The sequence below is a fragment of the Mirounga angustirostris genome, unplaced genomic scaffold (genome assembly GCF_029215605.1).
Source record: "Mirounga angustirostris isolate CCGP_5_RB_7025 unplaced genomic scaffold, mMirAng1.0.hap1 SCAF_5, whole genome shotgun sequence".
Lineage (NCBI taxonomy): Eukaryota > Metazoa > Chordata > Mammalia > Carnivora > Phocidae > Mirounga > Mirounga angustirostris.
In genome coordinates, this window is record NW_026991713.1 from 27,022,895 (window position 1) to 27,044,099 (window position 21,205).

Genomic DNA, 21,205 nt, shown 5'->3' on the forward strand with positions numbered 1-21,205 from the left:
CATTTAGATTTCAAATAATTCACAGTTGAAAAAAATAGATACAGCTACACAAGTTGTTCCAAACATACTCAGAAATTGATCAACAGCTAAATTCAGTGTAAGTTTTAAAGTTAAATAAATTGAAATCAAATGCAATTGGAAGTTTAATTTGTCAGTCACCATAGCCATATTTCAAATGCTCAGTAGTCACGAATGAGCTCTTTAGATTGCTCCATTACCCTGTCTAAATTCAGCTTTCCTTTGAGGGCTGAATCTCAGGGAGAAAAAAACCTTATACCATAGCCAGAAAGAGGGAAAAAATTCATGGAAACAAAAGGAAGGATCAGTCAAAGGTCAAGAAAAAAGACCTTTCTTTTGGCTGCTGCTAAAGTTACAGTAAGTTCTAGAGTCTTAGGTAACTAGGATAGGAAGTAAAAGTGTTTTCTTCCATTTCTGAGAATGTGTCACATGAGCATTCTATTAAACCTGGCTTTTCAAAGAGAGCTTTGTCTTGCTCTATCAAGGATTAAAGCCAAATGAAAATAGCATGAAGCTTCTAATAGAGAAGCTCATCAGCTGAGCACGTCTATGAAGTCATGAGCTGTGTCCCTTTGGTGCTTAGTGGTGCAGTAAGGGATTCAAGTCAAAGCTGAACCCTCCACCACAAACCTTGGAATGGAAAAAATCTCAGATTTTTTTTTCTTATTGTAGTTGTTCATGGAGGTCTCTTGGTTCTGAAACGTCCTGAAGTGGCAGAAAGTATGCCTTGGTGCCAAGCAGTAGTTCCCGACTTTGTAATTATTTATTTATTTTTTATTAAAAAAAATTTTTCATTCTGACCTTTTTAGATTCAAATCCATTTCATAGTAATATATAATTTCATGAACCCTCTCAGAAATTAAAAAAAATCATTGTATTATTTTACAAAGTAATTAGAAAGAGTAATTTTAAGCTAAAAAATCAATTTTAGAGGTATATTATTAAAGATTTTATTGAAATATATTTTAATATGTTGTGTAATATTTATAATACACATAAAGACCAATTTTATCTTTTTTTTTTTAAAGATTTTATTTATTTATTTGACAGAGAGTGAGAGAGGGAACACAAGCAGGGGGAGTGGGAGAGGGAGAAGCAGGCTTCCTGCCCAGCAGAGACCCTGGGATCATGACCTGAGCTAAGGCAGACGCTTACCGACTGAGCCCCAAGACCGATTTTATCTTTACTTAACAAATGACAGATGCTACTTAATTTTCTCTAAATAAATTATATGAAGAAGTATCACTTGAAAAATGAATATAAAAATAACATATCTTGTTTGCTTTGGAGACCAGATGTATATTAAAATGTAGATTGAGATTTGACTGTGCTAAATCACTAGCAATAATACTATTCAATCTGATGGCTAGAATTCTTACATTTTGTGTGCTTAAAAAAATAAAATCATCACTTTACAGTAGTCCCTCCTTAACCACAGATTTCCTTTCTGTGGTTTCAGTTACCCATGGTCAACTGTGGCCCAGGAAGCCGATGATTCTCCTTCTCATGTGTTGTTAGAAAGTCAGTAGTAGCTTAACACTATGTCACAATGCTTATGTTATTTCCCTCACTTCATCTCATCATGTAGGCATTTTATCATCTCATATAATCTCAAGAAGGGTGAGTATAGTACAATAAGATATGTTGCAGGAGAGGGCGCCTGTGTGGCTCAGCCGTTAAGCATGTGCCTTCGGCTTGGGTCATGATCCCAGGGTGCTGGGATCGAGCCCCGCATCGGGCTCCCTGCTCTGTGGGAAGCCTGCTTCTCCCTCTCCCACTCCCCTTGCTTGTGTTCCCTCTCTCCTTGTGTCTCTCTGTCAGATATATAAATAAAATCTTAAAAAAAAAGATACATTGCAGGAGAGAGATCACATTCATATAACTTTATTATAGTATTGTTCTAATTGTCTTATTTTATTATTAGTTATTGTTGTTAATCTCTTACAGTGCCTAATTTATAAAATAGACTTCATGATAGGTATAGATGTATAGAAAAAAACATTGTATGCACAGGATACTACCCATGGTTTCAGGCATACACTGGGGGTCTTGAATATATTTCTTGCGGATAAGGGCAGTGGGGGGACTACTGTAATTTGATTATTTTTTTGAATTCTGTTTCTATAAGAAGAGATAGAGTGAGGGCTCTGGACCCTCAGTAAAGGGCAAATACATGTCCATTTGCACAAAGGCTGAGAAAGTGGGATTTGGAGCCAGACATTCTGAGTTTGAGTCCGACTCTGCCACTTAACCAGCTTGAGAACTTTAGGAAGTTACTTAAACTCTCTGTATCTTGTGTTCCTTCCTTACTTCCTGGGGCTGTTGTGAGGATTAAATGAGTTCACATATGTAAGGAGCTTAGAACACCTCTTGGCTCATGAGAAAGTCTCAATAAATGTTTATATAATTTGTATTTATTATGTTAATGTTCATTAATTCAAATGGTTTATTTCCACCTGGGTGTTCCTCTCGACATATCTGAAGTCAAACTTATCAGTTTGTCTTCTACACTTGTTCTTCATGCACTTTCTATAAAAATCAGTGCTACTATCAAGCACCTCATCACCCTTTAAAAGCCCATGATTCAAGTTTTCTTCTGCTTACTCTCTTCATCTAACCATTTGCCAAATGCTCCCTTTTAGCTCTGATTTCTCCAAGTCATTTGTTCTCCCTTTCTAGGACCATTGCCTACTAGCTAGCCTTTCTGTCTCATTTCTTGCTCCCCCTACATTAATTTTCCAAACAGCATAGCACCTAGTTACAACCTAAGTCTAAGTAAAGTTCTCTCCCACTGGTGATTCTCCACTACCTACAAGGTAAACCTAAGTTTTTAGAATAGAATGAATATGCAGTCTTCTGTGATCTGTTTCTGCCTACTTCTCATTCATTCATTCATTCATTCATTCATTCATGCATTCAACAAATATTTACTGAGCACTTAACTGCATATTAACCTAAAACCTTGCCATGCCTGCCTGATGCTTTTGTTGAACACCATGCTTCTTGACATTTCTTGAACTCATACGCTGTTTCTTATCTCTCTGGGACGGCTCACAAGTTATTTTTCACTTGGAATGCCCTTTCTCAAAGTCACTGAGTGTCTGTGCCAAGGCTCAGATTCATGTTTCCTGTCTCTTCCCCCAGTTTTTTCTGTCTGCCACACCACAGTTCAGGACCAAACACCTGTCCTGCATCAACCATAAGGTGGGGAATAACCTCTCAGTAAATGTTCTATTAAACAATGGATGCTATGATTATAACCAGACCAACTCTTAGGGCATTTTCACTTATGGCAGTTCTTATGGAAGTTATCATATATCACATTCTCACCTCTCTTCCTCTTAGGGAGTTTCAGATTCTTTAATCTTAGAAGGCCCTTGGGGATTATATGGTCATTATTGTACAATGTAGGAGGAGAGATGCCATCATGCCTCATACTGATCTAATACATGGGTGTAGACAATGGGTCTAAGATACCTGATATAGCCTCTGTCCTTCAACACATCTTTGACTGAGGCTGGAGAAGCATAAGGATAAGGTTCTGGGTAATCAACTCCTATTTTCTCTCTCTTGAGACTGCCATGGCCCCTCTAGCTTAGTCAATCATTCATACATTTACTGATTCAATCAGCAAACCTTCATTCAGTGTCCGTTTTGAATCAAGCATTCTCCAGAACTACCTCTTGTGATGCTACAGTTTCCTGGTTTATAAACTCTCTTTTCTTCCCCCAAAGATTTCGCACATAGGGTGTGGGTTGTCTGCTTCTTTCTCCCAGGTCCTGTCCTTGTCTGACCATGACATCTGGCCACCTCTCAGTGCTCTATCTGTACTCTCCTGCCTTTCCATCCTTCAGACTAATTTGCAGATCTAAAAAGGCTTTTGAACTTCCCTTCCTCTTGATCCTTCCATAGGTGAATATAGGGATATAGGAATTTCTATAGCAATGTAGGAACTTTCATTCCAAAGGGGAATATAGGAACTTTCTAGGACATCTCTACTGAGAACCTGGACACAGACAGTATGTGTTTGGGGGATGATGGTGGCGTAGGTATCAGAGTAGAATTTAGGGGCTTTGCTTAGAAGTTAATTTCACCAAATCTTAAGTTAGAATATGCTAGGACTGCTGAGAGAAACAGGAAAGAAAACATGGCATAGAATAAATTCCATAAGCATTTTTAAAATCCCCTAAGGATTAGTTTGGATATGAGACTAGGAAAACAAACACATAAACCAGTCCTGGGTTTAAGAAGAATATATCATGTGTACCATCCAGCTGCTCTGCAAAGACTTTGCTTAAGAAATACAGTGCCTGATGTAAGAGGCAATGGATTTAAATTTGCAGAGCTTCGTTGATTTTTTCTAGGAATCATTACTCTATTGTCTCTTGCCTCATCTCCAGAAGCCACCTGTGACAGTGACAGAATGAAGTCGAAAGTATAAGAAGATTCATTATTTTAATTCTTTTGTTTCTGAAAATGATCACTTTACAGCTGGATTTTCCTTAGTTCATAGAGGAAAAGAGATTCTAAGAAAAGCTTTGAGTTGTTTAGGCTTTCCCTAAAAAGCTGTCCTAGCTGGAGTGGAAAAATAATAGCACTGGTATCTGGTCTGGCATTGACAGGTACCCTGTCCTTATCATTTGCTCCAGCTCTCTTCCTATCTTCCCCTGATTTTTCTCCCTCTTGCCAGTCTTCCTTCCTCATTTTCATTCCTTCTCCAAGGCCCGGGTTTTGTCCCTAGATGTCATGACATCACTCAAATGGGCGGAAGTATTGACATGAGTATAAACTCTCTTCTCAGTCTGTCTAAGGTTGCTACAGCCCCGGCCGACATCCTCTCTGCCTCCCTGGCCCACCTTCCTGGCATCTTGGGGCCCTAGCACTTGTCCACTTGGGCTGACCCAGCCTTTCTCAACTTCAGTCATTTCCAAATCCTCTTCACAATTTTGAGATATCCAAGTAGTGCCCATACTGTCAATTCCCTCATAGTTTTAGTTTGATTTACTTAAAAACTTAAACTCATTTTAGAAAGGAAATTTAATTCATCACCATAAACAGAAAACCACTATCACTATTCTAAAGCCCAGTGTGATGGCATTAGGAGGTGGGGTCTTTGGGAAGTGGTTAGGTTGTGAGAGCAGAGTTGTCATGAATGAGATTAATGCTGAAGAGAGCTCTCTTGTCCCCTACCACCTTGTCAGGATATATGGAAGTCTGCCACCTGGAAGACCTGCCCTCACCTGACCATGCAGACATCCTGGTCTCAGATTTCTAGCCTCCAGTATGGGGAGAAGTAAATTTCTGTTGTTTATAAGTTACCCAGTCTGTGATACTTTGTTACAGCAGCCTGAATAGACTAAGATAGTGCCCTTAACAATGGATACAATAAAAGCAAAATAATAAGTGTCCCAATTGTGTGCATTTAAAGTTGATTTTTTTAAAAAGATTTATTTTTTTATTTTTATTTTTATTTTTTTTTAAGATTTTATTTATTTAACAGAGAGAGAGAGAGACAGCGAGAGAGGGAACACAAGCAGGGGGAGTGGAGGAGGGAGAAGCAGCCTTCCCACCGAGCAGGGAGCCCAATGTGGGGCTCGATCCCAGGACCCCGGGATCATGACCTGAGCCGAAGGCAGATGCTGAGCCACCCAGGCGCACCTATTTATTTATTTAAGAGGGAGAAAGGGAGCAGGGGGAAGGCCAGAGGGAGAAGGAGAGAATCTCAAGCAAACTCCCCACTGAGCGCAGAGCCTGACAAGGGGCTCAATCTCACAACCCTGAGATCATGACCTGAGCTGCAATCAAAAGTTGGACGTTCAACCCATGCACCCCCAATTGTGTGCATTTAAAATAATCTATTAGACCACCTGTGTTTAAGTGCTGCCTTTTGGAAAATTTCCTGTGAGGACCCTCAGGTTTCCTCCTAGGTCACCGAAGGTGGGTCCAAGGTGGCACTCTCTCACCACTGCAAGGACCTTGGGCTCTCTGTTCACTCTCTGAATGACTTTGGCCAAGTTACTGTTTCCTGGGAGATTTCTACATTTCAAAGCTAGAACAATGGCCACCTCTTAGAGTTATTTATTAGGATCAAATGAGACAACATCTGTAGGGCCAACCACATGCCTAAGAATAGGAAGCATTTATTGAGGAGGAAAACTTTTCCTTACCTTTCAGGATTCTTCTGGCTGGTCTAAGAATCAAATTGACATGAGACAGATTAATAGGAGAAAATCAAATTTAATTACATACATATGGGGCATCCACATGAACATGAGACTCTAAAGACAGGCAAAATGAGGTATATATGTCATCCTGAACTAAGGAGAAGAGGGTAGGGGTCTGGGACTTTAAAGGGAAGGACAGTATTTCATGGGAAGATAAAAAAAGAGTAAATATTTGGCAAACTGACATTTGCTGGGCCATACGGAAGCAATAGGACATAGAGAGGACTTTGATCAAATAGGCCTTGCTAGGTTCTTCCTTGTCTACCTTGCCTAGTTCATATTATACTATAGTTATCTATGATATTAACTCTCTTCCTGAAGCAGGTCCTCTATCTAAATTCTTTTGGGCAGTTAGGGGAAAGGTCACAGTTTCTTCTTGCGTCTTTTGGACCTTGATTGTTTTCAGTTCAAAATAATCCCCATGCCAAAGTGGCACATCTTGGGGCAATTTGTTCTAACCCCATACACACTCAAGAAATGTTTGCTGCTTTACCTACTGCTCTTACTGTGTCAAAGAATGAAATTTGAATGATAGGCTCTCTTGCTTTTGTATTTGGCAATGTGCCAAACGGGGTGATTTGCTAAACCGGCTAAACTTAAAATAGCCAGATCCTCCCTCCCCATTTTATTGGCTTTCCTAGAGTGACACAGTTACCAGTGGTTGAGCTAGGGTTCAAACTCATGTCTGTATGACTCCAAAATCATGTTCTTAATAATTAAGATGGACTGATTTCTAAAAAAAATCAACCTTTTTGAGATATACTTTACATACAATAAAATTTAGCTATTTAAACATATTTTGATGAATTTTGACCAATTTGTATGCCCATGTAGTTACCAACACAATTTAGATTTCATCCCTAGAAGTTCCCTTGTGTGCCTTTCTTGTCAGTTCCCTTTTGCTGTACTTCTAAGTTTCTGACTATAGTCTATTCCTTTTCATCACCGAGTAGTAATGTCCACACAGTGGGACACGTTTTTCTTACCCCTTGCCTGTTAATGGACATTTATTTTTGCAATATCTCAGTCCTGCCATTTCTCTTCATCTCTGCTAATCACTGAGGAACCAGCATCTCTTGCCTGGACTACTGTGATTGTCTCTCTGGTTGATGCCCCAGCCTCCTTCATAGCCCCTCCAACTGATTCTCCACTCTGGAGGGAGAGTGATTTTAAGAGGAGCAAATCTGATCAAGAATCATTAACTGACTCTAAAATTCTTCACCCCAGGATAAAGATCAAAATCTGTATTTTGGCTGGCAACGTCCTGCATGGCCTGAGTAGGACCACCTGTCCTTCCTATCTGTACCACCTGTCTTGTGATTGCTTTGCCCAGTGGCTCATTGACCTCTGGATATCTTTGACCTTCTTTAGATTCCTCTTATGCCCCATGCTGCTCGTTACTCACAAAGCCTCAAGGCTTCTGCAGTGCAGTTTCCTTCATCTGAAACTGCTTTTCGGTCCCCCCAAATCCTCCTGGCAGCTCTCTGCTCTCCTGGTTAGTGCCTACTACTCTCCTTTCAACCTCCACTCAAATCTTGTTTCTTCAGGGAAGGGTTTTTAACCCTCCTGGTTGGGTCAGCTCACTAGTTTTCTCAAAGGACTGTATTTCTTTTTTCCCTCCAGGGTACTTTCTCAGTTTGTACTTTTCCCTTCTCTGGTGGGATTGCAGTAAATGATTAGTGTCTGTTTCACAGTGCTCAGAGATCTGGGCAGGCAGAGCCTGTGTCTTTTTTACATCCTGTTGACTCACAGTGCTTTGCTCAGTGCTTGGCCCATAATAAGACACCCAGTAAATAGAAGTTAAATGAGTAAATGAAAGAACTGACCCTTAGATCTGCCAGGGTCCCCATGAACACCTCTACCTGCCACCCAAGGAGGTAAAACTGTTGCTGACCTATGAAAAGGAGGCATTGCATTTTGGGAGGATTTATTTTGTGTTAGGCAAGGTAATTATCTTACTGTTGGTATTTGGTAGAAATAGGGATGTCCCTACCTATGTGCTTTGAACTTTGGGAAGGAAATTGCCTTCTAAGAGAGCTAAATTGTGACACAAACATAAAAGGAATTAGATTATTCAGGCAGATCACCTGAAAGGATGGGATAGCTTCTAGGCCCCAAGGCTTTGACTATAAGAGGCTTGAAGTTATTCTCAGAGATGAGGAAAGGAGTCCTTCAGAAAGGGGATTAACTAGCCTCAGAGGAAGGGTAAACTAAATTAAATTATGTCTGGGAGAGGCTATCTGCAGAACAAAGGGCTGGACTGATCAAGCCCTAATATGAACTCTTCAGTTCTGATTACACTGGAGATGGCACAATCTGCCTTCTTTCTGGTTCTATATTCATCAAGGAGCCTTCTAATTATAATCCAGTTTCCATGCAGATTGTTCACAGGGAGTGAGTACAGCCATAAACTGATCTAATCTCAGATCTGCTTGGTGTGTTATATGTCCTTGTAGTCATTTGGCATTCTCGTTTTGTACATGGGTTTCAGTGATAAGCTTGGTTAAGGGGGATCTGTCCCAAAGAGATGGCTGTGTTCTCTTTTCAGTGTCAAGTTCCTGAGACTGTCTAGCCAGTAGGCCAGGGTCTGAAGAGTGGAGAATTCACCCTGAAAGTGCCCTGCTGTGTGTGTGGGGGGGGGGGGTCAGTTTGGGTTGCCCATTTTACAGATCAGTGCCTCAGTATAATAGTTAATGCAGAATGTAGATATCCATTCAGTCTGTATAGTTTATTGATGTGCTTTGGATTTATGATCAGGAATGCAAGAGGAAGAGTAAGATAATAATTGACAGCTACCTGAATGTTTTGTATTAGGAATCTACACTTGGAACTCTTTGTGTTCAGTTTAGGCAAAGCACAATTTTGAATACCAGAGAGTTGTTTTCACAGTGACCTCTTTGTTTATTATAGGATGAAAAATAGCTATCATGTATCAATTATTTACAAAGGCCAACTATTACAGGTTCATTAGTTAGATATTAATCATCGTATCTTTAGCAAATAGACTTTCTGTGTCTCAGTTTCCTAAATGTAAAATGGAAGTGACAATAGCAAACATTGATTGAGTGTCTGCTTTGTGCCAAACAAACGCTGTTTTATATGCTTAACCTAAGTATTAGCTCATTAATTCTCACAAGCAGTCTAGGAGGTAGATGCCATTGTATGATGATTCTGCAGAAGAGCAACTTGTCTAGGATCATATAGCTAGTAAATGGGAGAGTTTTAAAAATCAAGCAGTGTAGCTCAGAACCCATCCTTCTGAACACTTCACTACCTCATAGAATTAAGTGAGTTAATAGACATAAAACACTTTGACCAGGGTCTGGCTCCCTTTAAGCTTCAATAACTGGTAGCTATTATTATTATCAATTTGTTTTTATTGCCTACGTCTTTGTGCTAGAAGAATGGAACTGGGATTGAAGCCTTTTTTATCCAAGCCCCCTGCCCCCCGCCGCCCCCGGCCTTTTCCATGATCTTTTGCTGCTGTGCATGTTTCCCTAAGGAGAACCAAAATAAACAAACACCTCAGCTTGAATTAGTCTATTTGAAAATGCCTGTATAACAAAAACCATGCATTTAAAAACCCAGGATATTTTCTTGATTCTGCCTTACCCCTGTTATTCTGAGCCTTTTCCTCTTTATTCCCTGTGTACTCCTGGAATTGCTTCACTACCTTTAACCATATGAAAAGCCAACTGTCCATAGGGACTACATATTTTGAATTTTGTGACAGCCTTGTCCAAGTCTTCTTTTTTTTTTTTTTAAAGATTTTATTTATTTGAGAGAGAGGGAGAGTGAGGGGGAGAAGCAGACTCCCTGCTGAGCAGAGAGCCCGATGTGGGACTCGATCCCAGGACTCTGGGATCATGACCTGAGCCGAAGGCAGACGCTTAACCGACTGACCACCCAGGCGCCCCAGCCTTGCCCAAATCTTAAGGACATTTATACATGGTACTTTTATTGCTAATATTCAAGAAAATGGAAAAGTTCAGTCTGTTAGGAAAGGCAAGATTTATAAGACTATTTATAGTGCTGGGAATCATATTCATTGCTAGTTGAAACTTGGGTTATAAGATCAGGGGAGATGCTTTTATTAATATTTCTTTGCTCCATAAGCCAAAGAGAGGAATAAGATACTTGAGCTTGTAGCTGACACCTAAGATGGTTTGTATCTATAATAACAAGCCAGCCACAAAATTGAATTTTTTCCAAGGGCGTTATCATCCTGAGCTCTTTAAAGTACAAACTATTTTTCATGGAAAATAGGATTAGGACTTAAAACCAGTTTGGAAACCAGTTTCTCATTTTGTTGACCAAGTATGTGAAGGCTTTCTGTGGATGACGCAAAATGATTTTCAGTAGCATTGGAAGTATATTGGACCAGAACCTGGCTTTTCCAATAGTAATAATATTTTCTTTTTTCTTCATCAGTTAATCAGTTAGTCATCTGATTAGAGACTATTCAGCTTGTTTTAGTCTTGGTACCTCTGCAATATTATTCTCTGTCATACAAGTTTTATGTTTTGCCAGGAAAATGTTTAAGTGAATTATTTTGACATTACTTTAATGAGGCATTTCTGTGAGATATTAATCTCACTATATACATGTGGATCATTTGAACTTTTTCTGGCATTTTTGGGTGGTTTCTTAGGGATGCCTAATAGTTCAGAATTAAATAATCTTGGCCTGGTTTGGACTTGGGTATCTAGAAATTCACTGTTAAAAACCACTAATGAGAGTGAGAAATTCAATAAGAAACCATATCCTAAGGACCATGGCTTGAAAGAGCAGACAGTGGTTGTAGACAATAAAGCTCATCTCTCTCTTCCCTTCACTAATTGCTCTCAGTTTTATATTTGAAATGCAATCAACGTGTCTGCTTCCTGTCTAAAGATGCTGACTATAATTCAGTGTGTAGCATAATGGACAGTTTTGTTTTAACACTTAAAGTGAAGGAGACCCTCCCCACCCTCCTTTGTCCTTTGGCCAACAAATGCTCTGTGGCTTCTTTCATTTACTCTCAGTAGATTATTTCAGTCTCTAGATTCCAAAGAAAACACAGATTTGAGAATGAGAGCCAGGCGGGTTGAATCAGGCAATGATTTAAAACTTTCCATGGGCTCTAGAGTGCTTTATAAAGGCTTCATTTATTTATTTTAAAATTTCACAGGAAGAACTGTTATCACAGATTCATGATAAAAGGATAAAGAATGGAAAGAACTATGAATTGTGATTCAGGTGTTTGTGTATATGTGTGTATTGTTTATTGCAGAGGAAAGAGTGTGGGCTTAGGATCTGGGTTTGAGTCCTGGTGACATCACTCATTAGCTTTGTGAACCCAGGCAAGAAACTTGATCTATCTGGACCTTGATTCTCATCTGTTAAATATTCACACTGTACATTTTTAAAAAGTGAGATTTAAATAAACTAATGAGGGCGCCTGGGTGGCTCAGTTGGTTGAGCGACTGCCTTCGGCTCAGGTCATGATCCTGGAGTCCCTGGATCGAGTCCCGCATCGGGCTCCCTGCTCGGCAGGGAGTCTGCTTCTCCCTCTGACCCTCCCCCCTCTCATGCTCTCTCTCTCATTCTCTCTCTCAAATAAATAAATAAAATCTTAAAAAAAAAAAATAAGTAAGTAAACTAATGAATATAAAGAGCCACAGTGGTGCCAGGCACTTGTATAAATTATATATTGGAGCGGTGTTTTACTTTTCTGTAACACCTTTGTAGAATGACACATGAATGTTGTGTTAAGATGTGGGTGACACCGCTACTGGAATCATAGACTGTTTAAAAGTCTTAGATTTCTGAAAAATGGTCCCAACAATGAAACCATAATGTATAAAAGATCAATCATGCTTTGATATTTCTGGCTGATGTAGAAGCACAAATTCTTTATTTTTTTTTATTTTTTTATTTTTTTTTTATATGACAGAGAGAGACACAGCAAGAGAGGGAACACAAGCAGGGGGAGCACAAATTCTTTAAATGAGATATATTGTACATACAGAAAAATGTACAGATCTGAAATGAACAATTCAGTGGGTTTTGACAAATGTGACCATTGCCAAATCAAGATACAGAATTTTCTCTCTCACCTGGAGAGTTCCTTTGTGTCCCTTTCCAGTCAATACCTGCTCTTTGCAGAGGCAATCATGCTTCTGATTTCTATCACTACAGATTAGTTCTGCCTTTTCTAAATGTTCTATAGAATATACTCTTGTTTCATTCAAGATGATGATTTTGACAGGACAGGTTATCCGTTTGTTCCTTTTTATTGCTAAGTATTATCCCACTATGTGCAGATGTCACATTTTTTCCTTTCTCTTGCTGATGGACATTTGAGTCTGTCACTTCCAGTTTGGGTCTATTATGGATAGATCTGCTATAAACATTCTTGTGCAAGTCTTTTTGTTGACAAGTGTTTTCATCTCTCTTGGGTAAATGCTGGTTTCAGCATTTACCAGCAACTTATAAGACTTGGGGTTGCTCCACATCTTCATCAACACTTGTTATTGTCAGTCTTTCTAATTCTAGTCATTCTGGAAACAGAAATCTTTACCACCTGATTTAGGTAAAGTGATTTATAGCAGTTATTCTTAACCTGAATGTCTTGAAATATTTATTAATATTGTATACTTACCTGTTTAAAATTATTATAATTTGACCATGCAATACATTTACTCAGTGCAAGAATCAATATGATGTGAAAGTCATGCCTTAAGAAGTCTTGCCTGTCTCCAGCGATCTACGTTGTCTGCTGTTCCCACCTAAGGAGCCACGTACATTAGTTTCTTATGGCTCCGACCAGCCTTTCTTAGTGCAAATGAAGCAAATACGAATATAGTCTTCATTTTTTCTCATTCTTATTCAAGCACCACAGTTTATTTTCCCAGTTCTCTAGAAGAGGGCCCTTGAATGACTTCAGATCTCTTGTTACAAAAATGCTTGTACGTACTCCAGTTTTATGTTTGCAGTTCTATCTGTGAGATATGCTGCAGTTACCTACCAGAAGTGGGGTTGCTGGACAAAGGGTAAACATAATTGTAATTTTGATAGACCTCCTTATGGGTTACATCATTCCTGTGAGCAGGGAGGAGCCTGCCTGTGTCCCGTAACCTCCCAACACAGTGTCTTGTCACACTAATGCTGGTCTAAGAGGTGAAACATGCTTTCTCAGTGTAACTTTAACTTGCATTCCTCTTATTATGACTCTACTTAAGCATCTTTTCATGTGATTGGGAACCATTTTTATTTCTTTTGTTTTTTTAGCCACTATATAAACTTTATATTCTTTTTATTTTATTATGTTATGTTAGTCACCATACAATACATTATTAGTTTTTGATGTGGTGATCCACGATTCATTGTTTTCATATAACACCCAGTGCTCCATGCAGTATGTGCCCTCCTTACTACCCATCACTGGGCTAACCCATCCCCCCACCCCTCTCCCCTCTAAAACCTTCAGTTTGTTTCTCAGAGTCCATAGTCTCTCATGGTTCATCTCCCCCTCTGATTACCCCCCTTCATTTTTCCCTTCCTTCTCCTAATGTCCTCCATGCTAGTCCCATGTTCCACAAATAAGTGAAACCATATGATAATTGACTTTCTCTGCTTGACTTATTTCACTTAGCATAATCTCCTCCAGTCCCATCCATGTTGATGTAAAAGTTGGGTATTCATCCTTTCTGATGGCTGAGTAATATGCCATTGTATATATGGACCCCATCTTCCTTATCCATTCATCTGTTGAAGGGCATCTTGGCTCTTTCCACAGTTTGGCTATTGCGGACATTTCTGCTATGAACGTTGGGGTGCATGTGGCCCTTCTTTTCACTACATCTGTGTCTTTGGGGTAAATACCCAGGAGTGCAATTGCTGGGTCGTAGGGTAGTGCTATATTTAATTTTTTGAGGCACCTCCACACTGTTTTCCAAAATGGCTGTACCAACTTGCATTCCCACCAACAGTGTAAGAGGGTTCCCCTTTCTCCACAACCTCTCCAACATTTGTTGTTTCTTGCCCTGTCAATTTTTGCCATTCTAACTGGTGTAAGGTGGTATCTCAATGTGGTTTTGATTTGAATTTTCCTGATGGCTAATGATGATGAGCATTTTTTCATGTGTCTGTTAGCCATTTGTATGTCTTCTTCAGAGAAGTGTCTGTTCATGTCTTCTGCCTATTTTTTGACTTGATTATTTGTTTTTTGGGTGTTGAGTTTGAGAAGTTCTTTATAGATCTTGGATACCAGCCCTTTATCTGTAGTGTCATTTACAAATATCTTCTCCCATTCTGTGGGTTGCCTCTTTGTTTTGTTGACTGTTTCCTTTGCTGTGCAGAAGCTTTTTATCTTGATGAAGTCCCAAAAGTTCATTTTTGCTTTTGTTTCACTAGCTTTTGGAGATGTATCTTGAAAGAAGTTGCTGTGGCTGATGTCGAAGAGGTTATTGCCTATGTTCTCCTCTAGGATTTTGATGGGTTCTTGTCTCACATTGAGGTCTTTCATCCATTTTGAGTTTATCTTTGTGTATGGTGTTAGAGAATGGTCGAGTTTCATTCTTCTGCGTGTGGCTGTCCAATTTTTCCAGCATCATTTATTGAAGAGACTGTCTTTTTTCCATTGCATATTTTTTCCTGCTTTGTCAAAGATTATTTGACCATAGAGTTGAGGGTCCATATCTGGGTTCTCTATTCTGTTCCATTGGTCTGTATGTCTTTTTTTGTGCCAGTACCATGCTGTCTTGGTGATCACTGCTTTGTAATATAGCTTGAAATCAGGCAACGTGATGCCCCCAACTTTGTTTTTCTTTTTCAACATTTTCTTGGCGATTCAGGGTCTTTTCTGATTCCATACAAATTTTAGGATTGTTTGTTCCAGCACTTTGAAAAATATCATTGGCATTTTGATTGGGATGGCATTGAAGGTATAGATTGCTCTGGGTAGCATAGACATTTTAAAAATGTTTATTCTTCCGATCCATGAGCATAGAATGTTTTTCCATCTTTTTGTGTCTTCTCCAATTTCTTTCATGAGTGTTTTGTAGTTCCTAGAGTATAGATCCTTTACGTCTTTGGTTAGGTTTATTCCGAAGTATCTTATGGTTTTCGGTGCTATTGTAAATGGAATCATTTCTCTAATTTCTCTTTCTACAGTTGCATTGTTAGTGTATAAGAAAGCAACTGATTTCTGTGCATTGATTTTGTATCCTGCCACATTACTGAATTGCTGTATGAGTTCTAGTAATTTGGGGGTGGAGTCTTTTGGGTTTTCCACATAAAGTATCATGTCATCTGTGAAGAGAGAGAATTTGACTTCTTCTTTGCCAATTTGAATACCTTTTATTTCTTTTTGTTGTCTGATTGCTATTGCTAGGACTTCTAATACTATGTTGAACAATAGTGGCGAGAGGTGGGCAACCTTGACATGTTCCTGATCTTAAGGGAAAGGGTCTCATCTATTTCTTTTATTTTGTAAATCATGTGTTTATGTCCTTTGCCTATTTTTCTATTACTTAATACTTTTTGTTGTTTGAGTTCTAAAATACCTCAGACATTCATTGATCAACTGTTTACTGACCCAACTGTGGTGCACCAGGCTCTGCAAAAGCACTGGCTAGATAGAGTTGATTAGAACACTGCTTTCCAGAAGCTCACACTCTAATGGAGGAGCCATTATATCTATAATTATCTATCTATCTATCTATCTATCTATCTATCTATCTATCTATCTATCATCTATCTATCTATCTATCTATGTATCTATACCTATAGGTAGATATCTATGTGTGTGTATCTCTCTACTTCCCTATCTATCCATATCTGTGTGTGTGTGTGTGTGTGTGTATATATATATATATATATATATATATATATATATATATATATATAAAGAAACACAATATAATGTCCAAACATTATGATAAAGAGGTGTGGAAGTTGTTTTGGGCCCAGTGAGGTGGGCTGATGCCTCATCCAAGTTGGGATGGGAGGGAGTTTTAAGTACATACTTTTAGACCAACTGGGTAGGGGGTGAAGAGCAATCCAGGTTGGAGAAATGATGAGGCTTCTAGTTCCTTGTTCTTTGTGCTGCTCTCTGGTTCTCACGCCCCCACCCTCTTCAGCGCCAGTCACTTAGTGAGTGCTGACTACATGTTCCCTGAGCACAGTAACTGAAGAGGAGTCTGATGTAAGAGTCCTGCTGAGGTGTGAGAAGGCTGGGGCAGTGGCATGGGGCAAGGTCATGGTCACGGGGCAGACTATGGCAGTGTTCTGCTTTTTCTCAATCCTTTCCCTCCCTGGCAGGGATTGTCAGAACCTTCCTGGACTCTTCTCCCTTTCATGGAGCTGACCCATCAAACTTCTTGCCATTATCCTCTCTCTCTCCTTTCCATCCCTTCACTTCACTTAAACCCCTCGTTTCCCTACCTTCATCACCAACTTCTGTCCGGCTGTCTTTTGTGGCTAGCATCCTTGCTTCATTCCCCAGGCCACTATGCGAGAGATAGTCTTTATATTATTTTTCTGAAAGTTGTCTTGCCTTCCTCTCCCCTCCCTGCAACTCCTTTTCCCCACCTCTTTAAACTCTGCAAACTCACAAAGACGGATGCTATATTAATTTCCTAAGGCTGCTGTAACAAAGTGTCACAAACTTAAAACAACAGAAATCTGTTCTTACAGTTCCGGAGGCCAGATGTCCAAAATCAAGTTGTTGGCCATGCCATGTTCTGTCAAAGTCTCTGGAGGAGGATCCTTCCTTGCCTTTTCCTTGCTTCTGGTGGTTTCCAGCAATCTTTGATGTTCCTGGGCTTGTGGCAACATCACTCCAGTTTCTCCCTCCATCTTCACATGGCTCTCCTCCCTCTGTGAGTATGTGTATCCAAATTTCCCTTCTTTATAAGGATACCAGCCCTAGTATCTAGCCTAGTATTAGGCCTACCCTAATCCGGTATGTCCTCATTTTCACTTAATTACATCTGAAAAGACCCTATTTCCAAATAGTACTTTCCAGGTACTAGGGCTTAGGACTTCAGCATAACATTTTTCGAAGGTACAACTCAATGGATAACAGGTGCCCTAAAACTGTATATTGCTTGGCATTTTTCAGAATGCACTCACACTGTGGAAAGCAGCTTTACAATATCTGGTTAAAAACACACACTTTGGGGCGCCTGGGTGGCTCACTTGGTTAAGCGACTGCCTTCGGCTCAGGTCATGATCCTGGAGTCCCGGGATCGAGTCCCGCATCGGGCTCCCTGCTCAGCGGGGGGTCTGCTTCTCCCTCTGACCCTCTTCCCTCTCATGCTCTCTGTCTCTCATTCTCTCTGTCTCAAATAAATAAATAAAATCTTAAAAAAAAAAAAAAAAAGAACACACACTTTGGTGCAGATCTGAGTTTAAGTCCTGCCTCTGCCTCTTAGGATGTGGCCTTGGACAACTGACTTGGTCTCTGTAAGCTGCAGTGTCCACATCTGTAAATGGGGAAAGTAGTCCCAGCTACCCCATGGTTGTTACGTATTGGGTACTTAGTATAGGACCCAATCCATAGGATATACTCCAGAAACAATAGGCCCTGTTGTTAAGCAGGTAGACTATTCTCATTCCTCTTCCATTTGCATGTGGTCACATGGACTTTGAGCAGAACTTGACACCAGACTTGAGAGACCCAACTGAATGCTGTCAGCACAGTAAGCTCTCTGGACTATGAGATGTCAAGTCAACTCAAGATTTATCCATGAGACAAGCTGAGCTTTTCCTTTCTCTGTCTCCCTCACTGTCCTTGTCTTGTTTGTGTGCCAAGCTTCAAGTGGCATAGAGTAAATGTTAAGAAAACAAACTTTTGGGAATGGGGTGGGGGATGTGAGCTTAGGTCACCCCAGTGAGAGGCTCTTTGCGTATAGCTCCCCTCTCCCCTCCTTTTCTATTTTTCCTGTAAGCAAGCAAATTCCCTACTGGGTGGGATAGAACTCCCCTGTCTTGGCTTTCTGCTGATTTCATGCTCTTTGATACTGGTGTGGCTCTGAAGGAGTGCCTGATGAAGACAAACCACCATTTGTTTTTGGGGAAAAAAAATGAAAAGAAAGAAAAAAAATCCAGTCTTTTATCTCTGTGTCCCTCTAAATTGCCAAAGGTCTTATTGTGGAGAGAGGGAACAAGTAGGGTTTTATCTTTCTGCTCCTGCCAGGCAGCCACATGAGCATTAAAGCTCTTAGGGCCCTGGGGGGTGGGGTGGGGCAGTGGTGGTGGGGGCAATGTGAGTAGATACAAAACCAGGCTGGGCTCTCCCAAGGAATGACAGGTGCTCCTGGGGATTTGGGCTCCTTTGATGGTGGCTATCTGGGCAGGAAGAAGGGGAGCTCCCAGCTTTAGTATGAAGAGGGGAGGCTCTAATGAGTCTGAAGTCAACTGATGAAACCACACTATGTATGGGGAACAAGATGCTTTCTTTACATTCAAAATGCTGGCTGCCCGTTGAAGAGGTAGGATAATATTGCATGACACAGTAATAGTAATAATCTTAAAAACCATCAATTTTTTTTGTGTGCATGTATCATGTGCCAGGACCTGTGATAAGTCCTTTACATATGTAATTTCACTTAGTCCTCATTACAAGCTTATAGCATGGGAATTGTTATCCCCATTCTATATTTGAGGAAATGAGGCATAAAAGGGTTAAATGACTTGCTTGAGGTCACAGAGAGGCAGGATTTAAACCTAGGTCCAGGGCACCTGGGTGGCTCAGTTGGTTAAGCGACTACCTTTGGCTCAGGTCATGATCCTGGAGTCCCGGGATCGAGTCCCACATCGGGCTCCCTGCTCAGCAGGGAGTCTGCTTCTCCCTCTGACCCTCCCCCCTCTCACTTGCTCTCTCTCTCTCATTCTCTCTCTCAAATAAATAAATAAAATCTTAAAAAAAAAAAAAAACCTAGGTCCACCTGACACCACAGTTTGCTCTTAACCACTAGACTCTAAGGCCTCCTAAGACATTTTAAAAGATAAAAACAAATAACAATAAGAAGTAGGAGAAATTAACCTTCATTCACTGACTAACAATAAACACAGAGGAGGTAAGTGGTGTGGGAGAGAAAGTAGGTCTAGATTTTGATTTGGATACAGGTTTTGTCTTATGTGTTACTCTGGGTAGGTTACCTTGGATGTTATCAAGAACCCAGGAATTGTCCTTTCTACCTTTCCATGTTTGGTGTGACATATTTTGTCCTTGGGTTAGCCGCTCTCATGAGCACAAGGTGGCTGCCATAGTTCTAAGCATCACATGTAGACTCAAAAAAAAAAAAAAAGTGTGCTTTTCCCCATACAGCATTTTCAAAAGCACAAAACCTTTCCTTTTTGGAATATCTTCCTCTGCCCCTACCTCCCAGCATGTCTCATCAGTCACTGGCAAGGGGACTGGAACTACCATAAGAATCTCAGACCAATCAGGCTTTATTCCTGGGGAAAATTGGGATAGGGTCCCTTTCCCTGTGGGGGAAGGGTGAACACTACCAGTCCAACATTGGAGAAGGTAGGGTGACTGGGGTAAGCATTCAAAAAATATCCTGCAGAATGCCAAGTGCCCAGCACAGAGCCTGGCAGCTGGCAGGGCTTCATTCCCTTTGTACCCATTCATCTGAATGGGGGGAAGGCAGTGCATTTTAATTAGTTTAGTTTCCAATTATGGGTCATTTTTAAAAGATATATTGTGATGCCTTTATACAACCTAACAACTCAATGAAAAAAAAGAGTCTTCAGGGATAGTCCTGGCTGAGAAGTCTTCAGGAATGGGGAGAGATAACAAGAGATCCATGTATCTTATTAAAAGATCATTTTCGGGCGCCTGGGTGGCTCAGTTGGTTAAGCGACTGCCTTCGGCTCAGGTCATGATCCTGGAGTCCCGGGATCGAGTCCCGCATCGGGCTCCCTGCTCGGCAGGGAGTCTGCTTCGCCCTCTGACCCTCCTCCCTCTCATGCTCTCTGTCTCAAATAAATAAATAAAATCTTAAAAAAAAAAAAAAAAAGATCATTTTCAGAAAAAGGTAAACTCCTGACTCTCATACAGATTATAAAATGAACATGTTTTAAAGAATTTATTTTACTCATATGATACAAGGGCATTAGGCAGATAGAACCAACATATTCGGTTGCTAGGGTTGCCATAGTCAAGCACCACAAACTGCATGGCTTAGACAACAGAATTATTCTCTCACAGTTCTGGAGGCTGGAAGTCTGAGATCAAGGTTGTTAGAGTTGGTTCCTTCTGAGGGATGTGAAGGAGAATCTCTTCCATACCTTTCTTCCAGCTTTTGGTGGTTTGCTAGAAATCGTGTCATTCCTTAATTTGTTAGATGTATTATCCCCATATCTGCCTTCCTCTTCACATGGCATTCATTCTGTGTCTGTCTGTCTCTTTATCCAAATTTCCCCTTTTTATAAGGACATAGTTATATTGGATTGAGGCCCACCCTATGACCTCATCTTAACTCGATCATTTGCAAAGACCCTATTTTCAAATAAGGTCACATTCACATGTACTGGGGGTTAGGACTTCAACATTATTTTTTTGAGGGGGGACGTTATTCAACATATAACAGCTGTTTCAAAGGAAAAGTCAAAACACATATTTATGAAAGTAAAGGAATGTTGAGATGAATTGCAAATGGAGACAAAACTGGTTTTTTTTCCAGTTTTAAGGACAGTTGGGGTGGTCGTGGGGTAGTCAGTTAAATCACTACCAGACAAGATAGAAATCACATATCTATCAGTTACCTACAGCTTACAAAGCTTTATGAAATAACTCAAATACAGTGAATAGCACTAGAATCTCGTTTTCCACTGAAACATAAAATGTTTTTCTCCACTATTATTAGTCCATTTATTTTATTCTATGGATGAAGGGGTCCCAAAATCTGCTGTGCATTAAGTAGTCCTGAAATCTTGTGTGCATGATTTACCTTCTTGGCAAACTT

At 40.1% G+C, this 21,205-nt stretch overlaps 1 long non-coding RNA gene across 8 annotated transcripts in view; it reads left to right on the forward strand.

Moving 5' to 3' along the window:
- The window catches only part of LOC123841063 (uncharacterized), a 284,524-nt gene that overhangs the window by 80,573 nt on the left and 182,746 nt on the right, over positions 1–21,205 (forward strand). For 2 of the 8 annotated variants that reach the window (XR_010411397.1, XR_010411403.1), the window contains one exon: positions 16,923–17,107. The exons of the other annotated variants lie outside the window; for them this stretch is intronic. This is a non-coding gene — a long non-coding RNA (uncharacterized LOC123841063). The remainder of the gene's footprint in view (positions 1–16,922; positions 17,108–21,205) is intronic. 8 annotated transcript variants of the gene reach the window in all.